This window comes from Lithobates pipiens, unplaced genomic scaffold (genome assembly GCF_037356315.1).
Source record: "Lithobates pipiens isolate NorthernLeopardFrog02 unplaced genomic scaffold, aLitPip1_a1.2 Scaffold_28, whole genome shotgun sequence".
Taxonomy (NCBI): domain Eukaryota; kingdom Metazoa; phylum Chordata; class Amphibia; order Anura; family Ranidae; genus Lithobates; species Lithobates pipiens.
The window spans coordinates 188,714,332-188,736,844 of record NW_027507789.1 but is presented as its reverse complement, the minus strand read 5'-3'; the positions used below and the strand labels follow the sequence as shown (position 1 = coordinate 188,736,844).

The following is a 22,513-nucleotide window of genomic DNA, read 5'->3' as shown; positions in this document are numbered from 1 at the left end:
GTTGCTCAGTTGACAAAGCATCTCTTGGTAAATCTGTAAGTCTTAATACTTTTGTAGACACTGCATCATAATTTGTGATAATACTGGAGAATATGTGTACAGTAATGTATAATAGATTTGTATGGTTTAGTGTAATAAATTAAGAATATGACTGACCAGATCTGTGCAAAGTTGCTGAGGATTGCACCGATAAAAGAGGAAGTCTGTGCATTTTCAAACTGCTAGTATAACTAATGAAAAATGTAACTTTATAGAGAAGAGCTGCAAAGTACATTCACAAATATGTACTGTACGGTGCCTTGAAAAAGTATTCATACCCCTTGAAATTTTCCCAATTTTGTCATGTTACAACCAAAAACATAAAAAAAAAGTGGGATTTTATGTTTATAGACAAACATAAAGTGGAACATAATTGTGAAGTGGGAGGAAAATGATAAATTGTTTTCACATTTTTTTTTACAAATAAATGTGTGAAAAGTGTGGCGTGCATTTGTATTCAGCACCCTTTACTTAAATACCCCTAACTAAAATCTAGTGGAACCAATTGCCTTCAGAAGTCACCTAATTAGTAAACAGAGTCCACTTGTGTGTAATTATCTGTTTAAATATAGATGTTCTGTGAAGCCCTTACAGGTTTGTTTGAGAACCTTGGTGAACAAACAACATCTTGAAGGCCAAGGAACACACCAGACAGGTCAGGGATAAAGTTGTGGAGAAGTTTAAAGCATGGTTAGGTTATCAAAAAAATATCCCAAGTTTTGAACATCTCGCGAAGCACTGTTCAATCCATCATTGGAAAATGGAAAGAGTATGGCACAACTGCAAACCTACCAAGACATGGCCGTCCACCTAAACTGACAAGCGGGGCAAGGAAAGCAATAATCGGAGAAGCAGCCAAGAGGCCCATGGTGACTCTGGAGGAGCTGCAGAGATCCACAGCTCAGGTGGGAGAATCTGTCCACAGGACAACTATTAGTCGTGCATTCCACAAATCTGGCCTTTATGGAACAGTAGCAAGAAGAAAGCCATAAGAAGTCCCATTTGCTGTTTGTGAGAAGCCATGTGGGGGACACAGAAAACATGTGGAAGAAGGTGCTCTGGTCAGATGAGACCAAAATTGAACTGGCAGAAAACGAACACTGCACATCACCCTGAAACTATGTGGTGGCAGCATCATGTTTTGGGGATGCTCTTCTTCAGGGACAGGGAAGCTGGTCAGAGTTGATGGAAAGATAGATGGAGCCAAATACAAGGCAATCTTAGAAGAAAAACCTGTTAGAGCCTGCAAAAGACTTGAGACTAGGGCGGAAGTTCACCTTCCAGCAGGACAACTATCCTAAACCTACAGCCAGAGCTACAATGGAATGGTTTAGATCAGGGATATGCAATTAGCGGACCTCCAGCTGTTGCAAAACTACAAGTCCCATCATGCCTCTGCCTCTGGGTGTCATTGTTGTGACTGTCAGTCTTGCTATGCCTCATGGGACTTGTTCTCCAACAGCTGGAGGTCTGCTAATTGCATATCCCTGGTTTAGATCAGAGCATATTCATGTGTTAGAATGGCCCATTCAAAGTCCAGACCTAAATCCAATTGAAAATCTGTGACAAGACTTGAAAATTGCTGTTCCCGGATGCTCTCCATCCAATCTGACAGAGCTTGAGCTATTTTGCAAAGAACAATGGGCAAAATAGTCACTCTCTAGACATTCAAATGTGGTAGAGACATCCCCAAAAAGACTTGCAGCTGTAATTGTAGCAAAAGGCGGTTCTACAAAGTATTGACTCAGGGCAGCTTAATACAAATGCACACCACACTTTTCACATATTTATTTGTAAAAAAAAATTGAAAACCGTTTATAATTTTCCTTCCACTTCACAATTATGTGCCACTTTGTGTTGGTCAATCCCAAAAAATGTATTTGCGTTTTTGGTTATAACATGACAAAATGTGGAAAATGTCAAGGGGTATGAATAAATTTGCAACGCACGGTATATAAAAGATGCCATATATCAATGATAGTAATACCAATGTAACATTCAAATAATGGCCAGTTCGGGGACAACATTTGCAGAAGGTTCAAGCTGCCTAGTGATCCAAAAGAGGACAAGCTTGGTCTCTCTGCTTTCAGTAAAAGATCTGTCCACTCTTAAGAATAATAAAGCAGACTACAAATGTTAGATAACAGTTGCCCAATTAAGCCAACAATTGCATACCTGCAGCCATACCCAGTCAACGGAAAAGTGTTGGACATGTTTAGAAACTTAAGTCAATATTTTGCCTTGAAATTGTAAGTGCATGTAAGTGCCTGAACCCTACACCATTCTCATATTTATATAATTAGTGAGAATGCTTTAGCAGTCCAACTGTTATTCGTTTTTTTTATTTATTAATCTTTTTATTATTATTATTCCGTACGTTTTTTGGCTCTGCGTAACTTCTGCATACTTTCAGCTATTAAAGCCATTCAACTTTTAAAATGTTCAGCTCTTTCAGGTGATGATGGGACTTCTTCGACTTTTTTCTACTATTTATACTTTTTAAAATATTAAGATTTTTAAAACTTTTTTTTAACATTGAAGTCAATGAGAGCATGCTTAAAATCCTTAAAATCTTCTTCTGCTACCAAAAGTTTTAGCTCCTCCATACTTTCACCTACAGACGCCAAACAAACTTTAAAATGTTCACAAAATATTCAGCTATCTGGCTATATCTTTACAGTTTAATATCTTTTACAGTTTACAGTTTTTGTGAAAAAGCTGTTTAAATTTAGTGATTTCAGAAACTTTCATTAAATTTAGGGCATCCAGGCTTTTGTGATGGGTGGTGGGGGAGAGCACAGACACCATGTACTGATTCATATTAGAGGAATATGAGTTTTGATGGGGGCAATATGATACTATTCAGCATTTCCACGCATTTTCTCCAGGAAATGCATTTTCTAGTTGTACATACTCTGAGTGTACATGTTCATGTAAAAACTTGTGGAAAGTTACTGCTTGTTCATTTGTCCTGTAATGCTACCTTAGAGCGATCTCTTGTCAGTGCTTTGTACAGACAGAACGGAAACAGAACAGAAACAGATGGGAAATCTTCCAATGGAGAGTTTAATTTCTGTGACAACTGTCTAAGTGGAGATCCTGTAACTTTCTGTTGAGTCTACAGGAAGTAAAATCTCTGTAAGGAGACACACAGATGGCAAAAACAAAAAATAACCGTTTTTAAATTATATTTCAAATTAAAACAAGCATTTTGACACTAGATATGCTTGCCGACTACCCCATAGCAGATTTATTGCTCCATGTCGGCTGCGCACCCATCGGCACCCACCGATCCTGTGTATGAGACAAAGGATGGAGATCTGCCTATGTAAACAACGCAGATATCCATTATGACAGGGGGAAAGTGATAGGTTTTCTTTCCCTGCAAAGTAGGGAATAATAAAATCCATCACTTCCCTTATTCCAAACACAGAACACAAACACACTGGCCAGGCACACATTTAACTCTGATTGCCCTAGATGTTTAACCCCTTCCCAGCAAGTGTCATTAGTACAGTGACAGTGCATATTTTTAGCACTGATCACAGTATTGGTGTCACTGGCTCCCACAAAGGGTCAGAATGTCCGCCGCAATATCGTAGTCCCGCTATAAATTGCTGATCACCGCCATTACATAAAATAAATAAAAATTCCAGTATATATAATATAGTTGTAGACGCTAAAACTTTTGTGCCAAGCAATCAATATACTCTTATTGGGATTATTTTTATCAAATATATAGCACAATACATATTGGTCTAAATTTATGAAGAAATTAGTTTTTATCTTTTTAATTTATTGGATGTGTTTTTTTTTCCAAAATGGTCAGCCTTTTTTTTTGCTTAAAGAAATGCAAAAAATAAATAAATGCATCAGTGATCAAATACCACCAAAAGAAAGCTGTATTTGTGGGGAAAAATCTACAAATTGTATGTGGGAACAGCGTTGCATGACTGTGCAATTGTCAGTTAAGATGGCCTGATCGTGAAGGGGTGTAAATCTTCCAGAGATCAAGTGGATAATATCAGTGTGAATTCTTTACCTTTTTTTTTTATTTTTTATTTTTAAACGGGAGTGGAGTTTAATTCCAGTTATTAGCATAACTAGGATACCCACAGATTTTGTATCTCTAACTAAATAGCAGAGCTACAATTACAAGTAAATATCAATATCTGCTATTAAAATAGAGATGCAAACATGCTTGTGGAGGAGCTTTGTGAACCAGCTCTGATGAGTTCAGTAATATCTCTGGAAACAGGGGGTTCTGGTTAGTATGTATTATGATGCTTTACCGTGTTGCTTTACTAAATATGCTGAATACATCCAAATGTATACGACTTAGCGCATAACCTGCGTCGTCCAATGACCACCAAATTAATTAAATAAATTACTGAAAATAATAATAGAGGCTAATAAAGTGCTAGAACAATAAAGTGCATTAACAACAGTGCATATAATAATCAAATACAATATCTGTTTGTATAAAGTGCACTCCTAGTGATGACACTGTGATGCATTCAACATAGTCCAGTTACATAGTTAGTAAGGTTGAATAAAGACACCAGTCCATCCTGAGTGAGTGTCTACAATTGTCCCTATCCCTGTACATTGCACACTCACATTGGTCCCTACCGTCAAGGAGCCCACAATCCAAGGTCCCCATTCATATACTAGGGCCAATTTTGGACAGAAGCCAATTAACCTACCTTTGAAGTGTGGGAAGAAACCAGAGTACCCGGAGGAAACCCACGCAGGTACAGGGAGAACATGCAAACTCCAGGCAGGTAGTGTCGTGATTTGGATACGAACCAGCAACCCTTTTTACTGCTAGGCGAGAGTGCTAACCACTACACCACTGTGCCGCCCAATGATATAAAGTGTTCTTAAAATGCATATAGTGCACTCACTGTGGAAATAATAAAGTGCTACCAGCTGTGCAAAATACAAATAAAGTGCAGCAAAATGTCCAAAGTCCAAAAGGCTGTGTCCATTCACTCCCAATTCCTGTGATTAAAGTGCTTTGTGAATCCTATAAAGTGCTTTCAGTGCCCTTACCTCATGGGCTTGTAAAAAGCGCTCTTAAAGAAATCTTATCCCCACGTCCATGATTGTAGGTCAATCCAGCAATACAGGTTAAGCTGGGAAACGAATGGTCACTCAAACTCCATAATGGTATTCACATGTAAAATAAATGGGGCTCCGATAGTGCATTACCCAAATAATATACACTTTATTAAATAAAAATGGCTGCTTGCATGTCAGGTTCCCTGATGAAGTCACGAGTTGTGTGCCGTGACGTAACGCATAGGACGCAAAACCGGAAGTAAACATCACATACCGGAAGTCGTTACGACCAACCGGAAGTAACGTTCGAAGTGGCGTGGAACACCGTTACACTCTGAGTCTGGCCTACTTTTAGCTACTGACAGGTAAGCAGCGATTTTTAAGTTTCCCAACTTAACCTGTATTGCTGGATTGACCTACAATCATGGACGTGGGGATAAGATTTCTATAAGAGCGCTTTTTACAAGCCCATGAGGTAAGGGCACTTTATAGGATCCACAAAGCACTTTAATCACAGCAATTGGGAGTGAATAGACACAGCATTTTGGACTTTGGACATTTTGTTGCACTTTATTTGTATTTTGCACAGCAGGTAGCACTTTATTATTTCCACAGTGAGTGCACTTTATGCACTTTAAGAACACTCTATATCACTGGACTATGTTGAAATGCGTATTGAATGCATCACAGTGTCCTCACTAGGAGTGCACTTTATACAAACAGTTATTGTATTTGATTATTATAAGCACTGTTGTTAATGCACTTTATTGTTCTAGCACTTTATTAGCCTCTATTATTATTATTTTCAGTAATTTATTTAATTAATTTGGTGGTCATTGGACCACGCAGGTTATGCGCTAAGTCATATACTTTTGGATGTATTCAGCTTTTTTAGTTTCATGTGAGTGGTGATCACTTTAGATTTAGCAGCATTTCCATACATTTTGTTTGGTTGTATAGTGGCACAGAAGTCCCCTTTTATATTGCTTTACTAAATATGTTTGTGGGTATTGTGTCCAACATTCATCAAATGCTTTGTGTGTCAAGACTTGTATGCTGTCCCACTGGCATGTCCTGCCAAAGCTCTTTGCTCTAGGCATATTAGCTGGATTGGCTTGGACAGAAATTGCCAGCCAATGCCACAATACTGTGCATGACTGCCCACTAGCCCTCAGCCCCAAAGCTATATTAACACTGCCAACTGCTTGTAGGTTGCAGTATCATTGACAGTCATTTTTTATGTCACTGTCCGTTTCTTTTCCTTCTTTTCAAGTGTGGAATTTGAGAAGTGAAAAAGATTGCCTTGTCTTTGGCACAGTCACCTGTGGAAGCTTGTCTCTCCTTGGTATCGAGGTCTGGTTACAAGTGCTGCTCGTGTTTCGTGCATGAGAAGGTGTCAAAGCATTGAGGGAAAATCTCCTCTAGGTTTCCAGAGTCCTGTCTTGAGTGATGAAGACGTAGTGTAGTCTTACCCTCTTTGCTGAAACTTTGGCCACCCTACAAGAATAAAAAGACTTGATGCTCGTCAGTCTGCATACAGAATGCGATTGCTAAACAAAGGCTGACAGGTAGTATATGCACATCGTAATGCAAGATTCAGTATCACTTATGTCCTTAAAATGGAGTTTACAACAGTCTTATCTTTTTCTCATTCATTTTTGAGTTTTACTTTTATCTTAATTTTGGTATTTGTTTAAGCCATGGAATTTTACATGGAACGGAGAAGTCCACTGAAAAAAAAAAAAAGAGGAATTGTCAGAATAAGGTGAATGTAGATGTAAACTTACCTTCATCCCGAGGCTGAACCCTTCAAGGAACCGCTATTCTGCCCCTCCATCTTCCTTGTCTGGCCATTAGATGTCCTAAGTAGTACGTAAAAATGCTCTGCAAATAATAGATGTTTGACAATCTAACCAGTAAGAGCCAGGAAAGCTTGAAACCACTCCATAGTAAGGTTCTGTATCCAAACACATAGGGGTTGATTAACTAAAGGAAAATAGACTGTGCACTTGCACTCATTTTCCCAAGGGCTTAGTGATTGAGGTGAAGCGACACAAAGAATACCCAATCAGGTACAAGGAAAATACAAATTTTTTTACTTGCACTTACTCCTGGCTCTGGCAGGTTTTCTCAATCAGTGTGACCCATCCACTGCAGCTTCCTTTCTAAGGTGCCTTGGCCTGCAGTTGCAAGCTCACACCTATCGCATACAATACAGCGTTAATAGCCCTACATTGCACATGATGACAACAAGACCTCACCCACAGACTGGAGCTTTCAGGGAAAGGAGGAGAACATCGGAAATGGCCAGAGCAAGGGGTCAGGTAAGTAATCATGCCCTAAAAGGGGGACCCACTTCAAAGTTTGTTTTTCTCTCATTCTTAGAGTTCTAAATTCAGTGGCTTATGGAAATCAGCAGACCTTCACCACATCCACACCACATTTCTGGGCACCAGTCCTCAGAAAGGATTTGCTGGAACTGGTGAGAGTATAGAGAAGGGCAACAAAATATTAATAATGAAAAAAGGTTATGAGCACTGAACTTATTCTCTCTGGAGAAGAGAGGGGATATGATTTCAATGTACAAATACCGTACTGGTGACCCCACAATAGGGATAAAACTTTTCCACAAAAGGGAATTTAATAAAACACGCAGCCATTCACTAAAATTGGAAGAAAAACTGTTTAACCTTAAACTGCGTAGAGGGTTCTTTACTGTACGAGCGGTTAGGATGTGGAATTCTCTTCCATAGGTGGTGGTATCAGCTGGGAGCTTCGATAATTTAAAAAAACTATTAGATAAGCATCTGAACGACCATAACATACAGGGATATACAATGCAATACTGACATAAAATCACACACATAGGTTGGACTTGATGGACTTGTTTCTTTTTTCAATCTTGCCTACTATGTAACATCCAATAAGTGCTGGGGAAAATGCGTGCAACTACACTTGCAAACTGTACAGTCTATTTTGTAAATCAACCCTATAACCCAGGGATATGCAATTAGCGGACCTCCAGCTGTTGCAGAACTACAATTCCCATGAGGCATAGCAAGACTCTGACAACCACAAGCATGACACCCAGAGGCAGAGGCATGATGGAACTTGTAGTTTTGCAGCATCTGGAGGTCCGCTAATTGCATATCCCTGCTATAGCCTCTAACTGCACTTTAGGTTGCGTATGACAAAGAGGAGCACTGTAAAAAAACATATTTTTTTTCCTTTGTGCTATACCATCCAATGGCAGGTTCATGCTAACTATATTGTAAAGTAGAATGTTTATAGGAACTTTCCCATCTAGAGGGATAAACACCAACAGCCTTTTTTCGATGGGCTTGGACCACAATTATAAAAAGAAAAAAACAAAAAAAAAACAAAAGCAAAGTGTTGGCATTATTCATCTAAATTACTCTACAATAAGGACTTCTCCTTTGAAGGGATATTCCATGCAGAAAGTTGGAAACCTATTTATGTCACAATATCAATGGGCAGGCACCTCCCTGCTCTGACCTCTAACCAGCCACTCAGCCTTTTCAGCATAACACAACTTTGGCTGAAGAGAACAGCTGTTCACTGGAAATCCAGGTAGCAAGATCCCGACTGGTCAAAATTGTAGGGAACTTAGCACTTTTAATATGAAGGATTGTTAAGCTCTAACGCTGGACAGAGAAGAAGAATTCAAATATGAAATGGTAGTTTATACTGTGAACTGTTCTGATTATTTAGGTAAATTTACAACATCACCATCAAATAAGCTTTTGTACAAAATATCTGTTTCAAAATTAGCATTTTAGTTTTGTTTTTGATTTTTTTTTTTTTTATATATAAAGAAAATTGACATTTGTGTTATCAGCATTTTAAAATATTTAAACAGGCTCAGGTTTATTTATTGCAGTAAAATTGTCACAAAGCTATTTAAACCGAGCATATGATAAAAAAATATAGCGCAAACAGAAAATGCATTTCAAACTGTTCAAAAATCCAGACAGCTGCTCCTTCCAGAGCTTTCCCTTGATGCACAGGCAGCAGTAAGAGAATGCTTTACATTTTTGGAATGAATACAAAGCATCCTCTGATTGGACGAGTTGGAAAGGTGGGGCAGTGACATCACACTCTCCAACTCATCCAATCAGTGAAATTTAGAGAATGCAAAGTATTCTCTGAATGGTGCCCTTGGCGCCTTCAGTGATTTCCAGCCTCCAGGGGCATCGGCATCAGGTATGGTAAATACTGTATAGTTACATTGGTCCAAGCTGGACCAATTTTACTATGCAAAAATGAGCTGTGTTTGGAATTCACACAAAGGTAATGATAATGTGCAAATCAGTATACACTCAACAACCAAATTATAGTTTACTATAATCACACTACTCAAGAGTTTCATTCTATTTGTACATTACTCTTTGCCTCGTGTTTTAGTATCCCACATGCCCTGAGAAATAAAATGTTATCAGTTTAATCAGAGTAAACCTAAAGTAGTCCATTACTACTGAATGTCTTAAACTTCCTCTTTTAAGTTTAAACTCTATATGGTCTGGTAGTAGGTATTTCTTATGCAAAAAGACATGACCTGAAAGACAATTGAAGGGGTTTCAGTGCAACCGCCTTGCATGAATTGAGGGTGTTTCTATTTTTGTTGTTTTATCAAGCCTTCCTGTTTAAATTATTAAACTTATTGCAATTTATTGATGGTATGATGTTTACATTGCAATGTATGTAAAGATAATTCCAGTACTGAGAGCTGTTTAATTTTACATCCAGTGCCTGTACATATTTCTGTTTAGTGCTGGAAGTGTGCAAATAAGTCATATTTATCCTTGTACATTTCAAAAATATTAATAAATGATTAAACGGAAACTAGTATTATGTGTACTGTGTCTTATGAGGTCTGTAAGGGTCTGTGTGCACACAAATTGTATTTGGATCATTTAAAAAAAAAAAAAAAAAAGGCTTTCTCTCTGTAAGACTGGAGGGGCACAATAGTCAAGCGAAATCCAGTCTTTGGGAAAACCAGACAAAAAAAGTACAGTGCATGCTTATACTGGATTTCATCATTTACGGTACATTACATTATTAAAAGGAGGAGAGAGAAGCGCCAAGCCAATCCTTTAACCTCCCTGGCGGTACGATTATTTCAGATTTTAGGTGCTGAAAACAGTACAATTATTTTGCATGGAAATTTGGCGTTTTATATTGTAAGCCTATAATTCTTAGGAATAACTCACTTAAATCTGTCCAAACCAGAGTCTAGTAGACATCCCGGGTATGATAAAGTTTGAAAAATGAAATCATACATTTTAAATATTATAAATAACTATAAATAATTATACCAAATAATATAATAATAAAAATTATTCAATAATGTAATCAAATCAAAAACACTGAAATTTGCTCAGTTGCAGAATTGTGGCTGTCATTACTTTCAGTATTTGATGACGGATCTCCCCACAAATCACTATCGCTAAATTCTGCGAATAATTCTAATTTATTATTGCTGTTTTCTAGCTGGTCTAAAAATGCTTTTGATGTAAAGGGACAGTTTTGGTTGCTATAGACAATCTCTAGTTTCCAGGCAGAAAGAAAAGTATTTATAATATAAAACTGCATGCAGGACACTGGGCAGACCACAAGGGACAAAGGGGATGTGAAATAATTACATACAGCAATGTAATCTGTAAGATTACATTATACTGTATGTAATGTGTGTGTTTCACTTTTAGAAATTGGAGCCGCTCTCCGTTCCCATGCATCGTAACGCTCGCAGGGAACGGAGCTCGGCTCCATGATAGATCGAGTGGAGGACGAGCCGCTCGCACAGCAAAGGTAAGTAAACTCTTCCTGGATCCAGTGATGCGATCCTGAGTCTGGCTCGGGGTTACCACTAATGGTACTGAGTTTTCACCCTGAGCCAGACTCGGGAATACTGCCAGGGGGGTTAAACAGCTTAGGAATTTATTCAGTATATAGGTATAAAACAACACTATAAATTTGTTGAAGCAGAGTGCTAGAGCAGGTGGAAGCTTCCACGTGCAGTGTCGCAGGAGCACAGGAGGACTGCCGAGAGGTCTCTATTGAGGGATCCACGAGCACCGTGTGTTACACAAGGCTTACCAAGGCTCCAGCTACGGTTAACACACAGCGCTCGTAGATCACTCAATAGAGACCTCCCGGCGGTCCTCCTGTGACACTGCACGTGGAAGCTCCCACCCACCTATATACTGAATAAATTCCTATGCTGTTTAACCACTTCCGGGCCATATGGCGCACTTTCACTGCGGCAGGTTGGCTCGGCTGGGCAAAATCGACTTTACCTTACATCGTGTCGCCTTTTGGCCACTAGGAGCGCATGTGTGCCTGGAGCCAATGTGAGTCCCAGCGGGCGCGGCGACCACCAGGCGTCCGCGATCGCTCGTGACAGAGCGAGAACCGGAATCTGTGTGTGTAAACGCACAAATCCCGGTTCTTTCAGGGGAGGAGAGAGAGATCGTGTGTTCATACAAAGTATGAACACCAATCTCTCTCTCCTCCTAGACAGTCCCAACCCCCCCACAGTTAGAACACACACACACTAGGGAACACAGTTAACCCCTTGATCGCCCCCTAGTGTTAACCCCTTCCCTGCCAGTGAAATGTATACAGTAATCAGTGCATTTTTATAGCACTGATCGCTGTATAATTGTCAATGGTCCCAAAAATGTGTCAAGAGTCCAATTTGTCCGCAGCAATATCACAGTCCCGGTAAAAATCTAAGATTGCCGCCATTACTAGTAAAATAAATAAATAAATAAATAAAAATGCCATAAATCTATCCCCTATTTTGTAGATGCTATAACTTCTGCGCAAACCAATCAATATACGCTGGGGGAAAAAATCGTTTTTTTGAATAAAAAATGTGGGATATTTATTATAGCAAAAAGTAAAAGATGTGCTTTTTTTTTTTTTTTTTTCAAAATTGTCGCTCTTCTTTTGTTTATAGCACAAAAAAAAAAAACGGCAAAGGTGATCAAATACCAACAAAAGAAAGCTCTATTTGTGGGAAAAAAAGGATGTCAATTTTATTCGGGTACAGCGTCGCACGACCGCGCAATTGTCAGTTAAAGCGACACAGTGCCGTATAGCAAAAAATGGCCTGGTTTGAGCAGCCAAATCTTTCGGGGCTGAAGTGGTTAAAGGATTGGCTTGGTGCTTCTCTTTCCTCCTTTTTGTTTTCCTTTTGTTCACAGTGATCAGGTTTCCCCAGCCCACACCTGAAGCAGCCTCACTCCCTTTACAGCCTCCATTTAGAGACTGTAATTTTTAGGGGTTCATCCCCCAGAACTTTCCATCCACTCACCATTCACATGGTTGCACCTTCATGTATCAGCATGCAGATGCATGCCTTTTCATTTAAATTTTAAACTCTAATCTTTCTCCTTCGTTCGTGGACGGACACAGCATTTCCATTCTTGACCTTAGGGTTATATCACCACCTTCAGGAGTAGGACTAGGCAGAAAAAAAGAACAAGCACAGCACCGCCTAGGGGAGGTCCCTACTGATAGTAACCCCCCACTCTGCTACAGGCAGCTCAGTTTTTTATGCCTAGTCTAGGAGAAGGACCTGGCACCTGTGGTTCCTTTGTTTTTTAATTTTTATTTTTTTCTTATTAGTTTTGATCTTCATCTGCAATCAACTGCTGGGCTGGGCAACAGGCTGGATATAATCCTGGTAGTCTCCCCAGCCTGGACACCGAGCATGCGCAGAACTGAGCTCCGCGCTGGCTTGGAAGCGACGAGCCCCATCCTGGAGCAGGGTGGTCTAGATGCCTCGCAAGGACACATATGACCAGGCACCTCACGTCTGGGTCACAGTGTCACCGTGGCCGATAGTCTTTCCATTTAGGCGGAAGGTGGATCTGTCTTGGAATTGTGACCCGCAATCCCTGCTGGATACTCCAAGGGCCTGGTCCGGGCACTGTTTGGAGCAGCTGGGTACTCCCTATGGTGGTCGGTTCTGGGGAATCTCCTCCTCTCCCACCCTCTTGCCCCCCCTGTTGGGCTGTCTGGCAGCTGTCGCAGATGGTTGCTGGGTGCCACTAAGTGGATGTTTTGGCCTCTATCTGACCTTTGTTGGATCCCCTCAGGGTGGTCTCTGTGTGGTCGAGGTGCAGGGTGTATGGCTGGCGTCCTCCTCCACATGTAGCAGCCACCATTTGCTTGGGGCCAAGCGCCGCAGCCATTTTTCCACAGTCACGGTGACCATTTTGCTTTAGTCTTTGGGCATTCCTGGCTTCGGGCTCTGTCTGTGGAAGTGTGGCCGGTGGCCATTTTCTTGTAGCCTCATGGGGAGACTTCTGCTGGTCTGCTAGCGCTGAATGGTACACCTGGAGCCTGGCACAAACATGGATGATCTCGTGGCTTATCCCATCTGCCGGAGGACGGACAGCACTGCTCCTCTGAGGTTTGGGTGAGGGTGGTGAGTCATTCTGGGGTTCTCCCAGTCGGCAGGAGCTAGGGGGGTGGTTTTCCTTCTCTCTTTTCCTTGTAGGCGATCGGTCCCTGGTGGTGTCCGGTTGAGCATGGGACTTCCGTGGCATCTGAGGCAGGTGCCCCTCCCCCAGACACTCCCGTGATGGCAGCTGGTCCCTCTGGGTCTGCTGTTCCCCTGGACGCTTTGTCGGCAGTCCTGGAATACTTCATCTCTCGGGTTGAAGTGGAGTGCGGGCGTAAGGTGGGTAAGAAACGTCACCTGCCCCCTCCATCTTCTGGGGAGGTCTCTGATCCAGAGATGATGCAGCCCCTGATCCTTCAGACAGTGAGGAGGAAACCTCCGCATCCAGCACTGCGCTGGTGGGTGCACTTGTTACGTAGATGCGCGATACCTTGAAAATCGAGGATCCGGCAGGGGCGTCTGAAGAGGTGCCAGTCACCCTTTGGGTCTCATAAGCCGGTCGGCAAAGGTGCTTCCTTACCTGTCTTATTTCGATAGGTCTATTTACAAGAATTGGGAATGCCTGCAGCAGTCCTTTTCAGTCCCGAGGCATTTTTCGGTGCGTTACCCCTTTGAGAAAAGTCTGCTGAAGAAATGGGCTTCCCCCTCCTGTTGTTGATCCTCCAGTATCAAGGTTGAACAAGGTGACCATGATTCCAGTGTAGTGCTCTCCTTCTTTCAAGGACCCTGCCGACAGAAAGGCCAAGGCAGTCGCTCGGTCTGCGTTTACGATGGCAGGTTCGGCCTGAGTAGATTTTGAATCCATTTTCCTGTGTGGAAATGTTGATTGACCCTTTGTGGATATGGGTGCGGATTAGCTCCCAGTCCTTTCCCATTGTTGGCTAGTTGCGTTTTCTTTGGGATCGCTACCTGTGAACAGTAGAGAATACATATCTGAAATAAAGTGTCTCTGGGGCTCTGATCTGGTGCAGATCGCTTCAAAGGGTGTGCGTTTTCTGTACCAATTGGAGAGTGGTTTGGAGCTATTCAAGAAGTGTCTGTCTAATCTGTAGGAACTTGAAGAAAGGAATGTTTTGGTCAGGGTATCGGGAGGAGAGAGCTTGCCCTTATCAATGAAGGTGTCTGCCCTAATTGATTTCCCTGTGTGTAGGCTATATGTGGTCATTTTGATTAGCTCTGCATGAAAAGAGCTTTCCTGGAGCATGTCAGTCCCTGGTATTGCAACTGAAGCAAACAACTATGGGTGGTAAGGCACTGTCAAAAGATCTCCATGATAAAGTTCTGGACAGGCACAAGTCAGAAGATGGGACACAAAAAAATTCAAAGGCTTTATTAATGGCTACAAGCACAGTGAAGTCTATTACTAAGAAGTGGAAGATATTTGGTAGAACACAGACCCTCCCTGGATCAGGACATCTCTCCAAACTGGATGAAAGAGCCAGGAGGAAACTGGTCAGAGAGGCTACCAAGAGGCCTACAGCAACTCTAAATCAGTTGCAGGAATTTATGACAAAGAATGATCATTGTGCACATGTGACAACAATATCACAAATTCTCCACAAATGTGCCATGTATGGGAGGGATGCAAGAAAAACTCCACTGCTCAAGAAAGGCCACATGCAGTCATGACTGAGCTTTGCCAAAATGCACCTTGAAGATTCTGAGGCCACATGGAAAAGGGTGTTCTGGTCAGATGAGACTAAAATTGAATAGTTTGGCATCCACACCATACAGATCACCATCCAAATAACACCATTCCTACTTTAAAGGTGGTAATATCCTGTTATGGGAGGGTTCCCTGCAGCAGAGGCTGGAGCACTTGCCAGGATAGAAGGAGAAATTGAGGCAAAATACCACCAAATTCTTGAAGAAAATCTGTGGAATGACTTGAAGACTGCAATCTACAAACGGTAACCATCACATTTAACTGAACTTAAGCAGCTCTGCAAAAAAGAGTGGGCAAATATTGCAACATCTAGATGTGCAAAGTTAGTAGTGACATATCCCAACAGACTAAGACCCCATTCACACCTGAGCGTTTTGTAGCTTGAAGCCTGAAGCTACAAAACGCTGGAGGGGAAAAATGTATTATTCTCAATGATGATGGTTCACATCTCTACTCCATGTCGCCTGAAGCTGAACGCCGGAAGCTCAAACAAGCTCCGGACCCTTTTTTGTCGCTCAAATTGAGCAGATTTGGGCGTTTTTCTTCTTTTAACATTGGTGACCTTTTGCCCTGCACAAAATCGCGATAAACGCAGCAAAAACCGCTGCAAAATCACGCGATTTTCTGCTTGAAAACGCTACGCTCAGGTGTGAATGCAGCCTCAAGGCTGTCATTAAAGCAAAAGGTGGTTCAACAAAATACTGACATAAGGGGGGTGATCTGTTTTCCAACTCAGTGATTCTGTTTTTGATTTATTTTTTTTTACATGATCAGGGCCGGCCCAAAACATTGTGCTGCCTTGGCCCAAGAATGAAATGTCCCCCCCCCCCCCCAAAAAAAAACTCACATTCATTATTTTATATCATTGTCATTAAAATTAAATTCATCAGAAAATCTGATTAAAAATGCCACAAATCTATTTCCTATTTTGTAGACACTATAACTTTTACGCAAACTAATCAATATACACGTATTGCGATTTTTTTTAAAACTAAAAATATGTAGCAGAATACCTATTTAGACCAATACAAATTGGCCCTAAACTGATGAAGACATTTTTTATAGCCAATATCTACAGGAGGTGTTTCCACCATCCCTGTTAAGTTTAATTTCATCCCTGTTAAGTTTAATTTTATACAATATGTCTTATTATTAGTTTGATGTGTATTATATGTGAAGTTGCGTATCAGAGACCGGTATTGTCATAATATTGAAGCCTATTGAGATTTCCACACATTATTGTTAAGTTATTGATCAATAAGTGAGCACTGCACTTTTTTTTTAATGGTTTGAGAACACATAACAGTGCTTTGCCTTTAACTGACACTTTTTTATTTTACCTCCAGTAGCTTATTATAAATATTAATGTGGTGGCACCCCATGGACAATGTGCCTGACTGCTGAGTTCATCGTCCCATCCCTGCACTCAGTGCACTGATTGGCAGCAATGATTGGCACTGATAGGTGGCATTGATTGGCACTAATAGAAGGTACTGATTGGCACTAATTGGCCGCACTGATAGGCAGCACTGATGGGCCCTGATAGGTGGCACTGATGGCACTGATAGGCTGCACTGATTGGCAGCACTGATGGGCGCTGATAGGTGGCACTCATGGGCATTGATTGGCGCCACTGATAAACGGCAATGTTTGGCACTGATTGGAAACACTGATTAGCACTGACAGGTGGCACTGAATAAATTATAGCAAATCTGAGGTGTTAGGGGTGGCACTGACGGGCCCTATGCAAACTATTTTACAGAATAACTTTAAGTTTAGGTGGACAACAATTGCATTAAAATATTTGGGAATACAGATCCCTCTAAAGTTAACAGATATTTATGAGCGGAACTCTCCACCATTACTCAGGGAAGTAAGAATATTATTAGATAGATGGAATAAATCTACACACTCTACTCTTGGGAGATGTAATATTCTAAAGATGAATATAGTGCCAAAGGTGTTGTATCTTTTCCAGGCACTACCAATCTTCATCCCCATGGTTTAGCTGTCACCCCTCCCACAAGATTAGCTCAATCCCATTTGGGGAATTCAGGAGAAACTGCTCCACCTTGGATAGCTTCTATGATGAGTGTCAAAATATTTCTAAACATCTTGGAAATCATGGCTACCAACAGTGGCATCTAGATAGAGTCATTGCCATTGCCTACAAAAAATTAGAGACAATTTGATCTACAACAGAAGTAAATCCACGACTAAATATATGAGAGGCAATGACGATCTCCCTGTAACTATTGTAACTACCTTCTCCAAAGAATACAATCAAATTAAACCAATAATAAATATCTAAATATGGTTTTTCTTGTCGTCGGGCATGCACCCTGGGCACTTTACTGAGAAAAACAGCAAGGGATGCTGGCGCTCAGTAAGCCAATGTGAATGAGATAATTAAAATGTAAACAATAAATAAAATTAGTTATAAGTGACATAAATTTAAAATAATCATAAGACCAGTGTCCAAAAGAAAAAAATGTTAAGGGTACTTGGGATGTGAAAATTGTCCAATCACTGGTGCTTGCTAGATGGATGGATGGATGGATAATAGATGCATGTACTGTCATTGAGGGCTACTCTTCTCCAGAGTGAAGCAGACTCAGAATCATAAGAAAAGAAGGGAAATAGGAGAGCGCCACTCAGTTAAAAGTGCTTTAATCGGTAATAAAACGTAATAGTATCACTTCCATGTTAAATGCAAGGAGCTGTACATGAACGAAAAGCTGTTGTCATGGGCGTATGTCCAAAAGTTCATAAATCCCTGTAGTAATGTCCACAAGACGCTGGGGGGGGGAGCCTGGCTATGTCTCACACATAGAAAACTGCAGAGCGGCTCGTGGAGACAGCGTGTGACGTCAGCGAATGGAGGAGAAACGCAACCCATTTCAGAACATGTGCGAAGTCCGTGGGGCACATGAGCGCTCCTTTCTCATGTGTAGGAATGGCAAAAGAACCGAGAGGCGGCACTTAAATGCAGCTGGATATATAATGGATACATGGTGAAGCATTAATTCATTAAATAAAAAATGAATGAGAAAATAATAAGATAATGTAATGTATTTTTTTTTATTTCATAAATTTTTATTTTATTTTATCATTTTAACATTGGTAGCTCGATAAATTATCTTTATAGATCAGCGCTGTGCAGGTTTTCTTCGATACAGGTTAACCTGTATCTAGGACACAGATTTATGCTGACTTTATTTTATTGTTTTATTCACATCATTTCCGATTTATTTTTCAAGCAGAATATGTAGCTTAATTATTATTAGCATCTTTATTGATATCTCCCTTGTTTTGTTTATGCTTCACCATGTATCCATTATGTATCTAGCTGCATTGTTTATTAAGGTCTAGTATTTAAGTCTCGCCGCTCCGTTCTTTTCCCATTCCTACACTTGAGAAAGGAGCACGCATGTGCCCCACGGACTTCGCGCATGCTCTGAAACGCGTCTTGCAGACATTACTACAGGGATTTATCAACTTTTGGACACGCTCATGACAACAGCTTTTTCGTTCATGTACAGCTCCTTGCATTTAACATGTAAGTGATACTATTTTGTTTTATTACCTATTAAAGCACTTTTAACTGAGTGGTGCTCTCCTATTTCCCTTCTGGACACTTCACTGTCCCCCAGCTTATATAGCTCAGCCTTACCGCCCAAAACCTGGCCTAGTACCACAGGCTCATACAGCTGTGGTCTGAACATGTGTAGATACTGCAGCAAACATAATAATAATCACAGGTCCATTACTTCATATCACGGCAAAACATTTCCTATTGAGGATTTTCTTAATTGTAGTACAAAATATGTGATATATCTAATTGATTGCAGCCTCTCTATGTAGGATGCACTACAACAGGGGTGCCCAACCAGTGGCCGGGGGCCACATGTGGCCCGCGGAGCCGTCTGATGTGGCCCGCAACCTCCTGCTCTGGGATAGAATAGAAAGAAGACTGTTATTAAAGGCCAGTTTATTACTAAAATCACAGTGTATATATGGGCATATCTGTTCTGCAGTGGCTACTGGGCTGCTTTCAAACGGATCCGCAGGTGCAGAGCAGTTTACTTGTGGGTTACCTGCACTGAGCCATAGACTTCTATTATTACCTGCAAGTTTGGTGAGCTTTCTGAAAGTGCACCAAACCTGCAGCCCATAATAGAAGTCTATTGCAAACTGCAGGAAAGCCAAAGGTACACTGCATTGCACATGTGGTGTGGGTAAGCCACAGCGCATCAGTGTGAAAGCAGCCTTGGACTCCTTTCACACAGTCAGTCCGACACTCCGACCAATTGGACCCTCCATTCACCTCTAAGTAGTGGCAGACGTAAACCAGCTTGTGTTCTACCTCCAAAACGATCTGCCAAAAAGTATCTTGGGCTGTGTCTGTGTCTACTCTGCAAATGCCTAGTGGACATAAACATGCTATTCACCCGCTCCGCTCATTGTGGCCCGCGACCGGTTGCCAAGTCGCTTAAGTGGCCCTTGCTCTTCAAAAGGTTGGGCACCCCTGCACTACAAGGTATCTGCGCACGAGGATAAGTGAGCATTATAACGGTACTGCCTCAAGCAATATAAAAAAGATGTCTAACATATCAAAACATTTTAAACAATGCATGATGGCAATATGGCCTAATTTTCCTTCTAAGCGGTGCAGGAAATTAAACAAGTGGCACGTGGAGGGGATACACATAGAAGACTTCTAGAACAGGAAGTGAGGTGGATCCTTTCCCTGGGAACACAGATCATCGTTGGAATGAATTACAGATAGGATGTGGATTTATTTCTTAAATAATGCAATCCACTCCACTCCCCTCATTCTTCTCCGACATTATGCTTCTCTGTCTCAGTTCCTACGTTTCTAGTCTTGAATAACTACCTAGTATTTTTTTTACTTTTGTTGATACATGTTGTCTCTCCTGTCTTATACACAGTGTGGACCCTTACACATGAGCTACATGCACCTGCATACTGATTCTTTTTTATTTTATGATTTATCACTATTGATTTGTTTTTTGTGACCTATGTGTGTGTAGGCTGATCATGTATGGTATTCCACTGTGTTTTTATATCTTTTAAAACATGTCATGTGATGTATATCTTTTGTCTCAAGCCTTTTCCTCCATTTTGGCACTTTGATATTAACCTCTTAATTGCTCAGTTAATTGCTTCAATTTACCATGCAAATTGATTTTGTGATGGAGCTTATATGTGTATAAATGTATTGCCATTTTAATATTCAACATGCTATGACTAAGGTTGTTGCCGAAACGCGTCAAATGTTTTGCTTGTCACCAACCATTAAAATCACTATATGGACTAAAGGCTCAATCCTTTTACTGGTTTCTGTTGCAGTGTGTAAGGACATGCTGAGCACCTGAAAGAGGATCTTGCCAATTGGACTGGGAGTTCCCCGCTGTGTGCGCGGTCTCTTTTCAAGCTTATTCATCTAGTGCTGGACGTAACATTTTGGGATTTTCCATAATTTTCTGTCTCACTGCAAATGGGTCACCAGGGCAAAAAATAAGAGCATGAATCTCCCCAGCAGTAGAAACTTGACATAGTATGGTAGAGAGCAGCCTGCAGATATTAATGACTTCTTTTACCCAATTGGGACATTTGCCCTGAACAGAAACCAGTGCTACCACCTTGTCTCTCTGGCAATAAAGACAGGCGGTTTACCATTTCTCTACTATATCCAAAGTCTTATTTGTGAATAAAAGCAGTTTGTAGTTTAACACAGCCGCTGAAGGACTGTGAAAGGTCTCACTACAATATCTTAAATGTCATAGTCTCTCCGCATTCACCTTAACAGGGAATGTTTGCGCAGCTCACCTGGCTTAATCCATAAATGAATACAACTCTGCTTATATCCCTTACACAAATTCATGACCAAGTCAACACTAATACATTGTGAAACATCATCAGCATGTGCTAACGGTGTCCTTTTCCCACCAATCAATATTCAAACAAGGCTTAAATTTCATTTGTACCTTCTTTTCCACAGATGACACTAATGTCAGTATTACTTCTCTCTGCCCTCACCTATCTTGCCCCCTTTTTCTTTTGATGAAACATTGTGTGCTTGAACAGACCGTTCCATCTGAAAGAGAGCAAACAATTCACTTAAAAAATAAATAATAATGGCCACTTAAAAGATATACAATTAACAATGATGCATGCACATCTTCATCCTTTAAATGATGTGGTAAAGTTAAGCAACACTTTCAATCAGCAAGAAAGTGATAATAAGCATCAAAACCACCCTTTATTGTGCAAACATATTGCAAAGATACTTTTTTTTTTGCAGGTGCCCAGCATCACCTTACAATAAGTCACAGCATTTTATTGAAGTGAGATTTCTCAACATTAGTTGATATTCATTAAGAATTTACCCAGTTCTAGGCAACCTTCACTTACAAGGACCATACAGCAGTTTTGTATAAATTTTATTATTATTATGTCTAGTAGAAAAAAAATATATACATTTAAAACACTATATTTTCTTTCATTCTGGTACATATAATATTTTGCCTATAAATACTTTTTTTCCCATAAGCAGCCAGCAGGTGGTGCTGTCGGGTCCTTACAGGTTTTTCCAGGGATTTTTTTGAGTCTTTTGAGAAAAGGTTGTTAATTATAGAGCTCAACAGCTGAATGTGAAAATTACACACAGGAATGAGTACAAGCAGCGATTTCTATCTCACCCACCTTCTGTACAGCTCTGCACTGGATTTTAATCATAGACAGTTTTGGAAAGGAAACAAGCTTGGCTGTCAAACATAAACAGAAGACAAGAAAGAAAGTTTGTTTAAAACACACACATGAACTCATGTAATCTGTATAAAAAAAATGTGGGTTACTAAAGAGGCCCTGTCACCAGAGCATTCATTTCTGCAACAATTTTCCCATAGGGTTACGTTTTCCAATTATAACCTATTTTAGGCATGTTATTTACATGTAAAAGCACTGAGACTGCTGCTGGGATCCACTATCTTTCATGTAATGTGGCATATAGACAGTACAGCACAGATAGTAAATAGCCACTCTCAGAAAAGAAGAGGACTATAATGTGGAAAAAGAAAGAGGCTGGGCTAAGAACTGCCTCTTCAGAAGAAGTCAAATTTACTAGCAGGTTCAGTTTAGCACATTGCAAGCCAATAAAAATAATATTGTTGACAGTGGTCACAAGTACAAACAGAGGGATGAATTGCTTCAGTGGGAAAGCAAACTGTGATAAAAAAAACTTGACTGAGGTGCTAACCCTTCACCACTCTAATCAAAACTAAAAC

The 22,513-nt window shown here is 40.6% G+C and overlaps 1 protein-coding gene across 1 annotated transcript in view; it reads left to right on the top strand.

Annotated features, from left to right (window-relative positions):
* The window catches only part of SCN4A (sodium voltage-gated channel alpha subunit 4), a 191,432-nt gene extending 181,466 nt beyond the window's left edge, over window positions 1-9,966 (top strand). The window contains exon 28 of the mRNA XM_077460164.1: window positions 6,377-9,966. The gene's annotated coding sequence lies outside the window, so the exon portion shown is untranslated. The remainder of the gene's footprint in view (window positions 1-6,376) is intronic.
* Window positions 9,967-22,513: the final 12,547 nt, after the last annotated feature.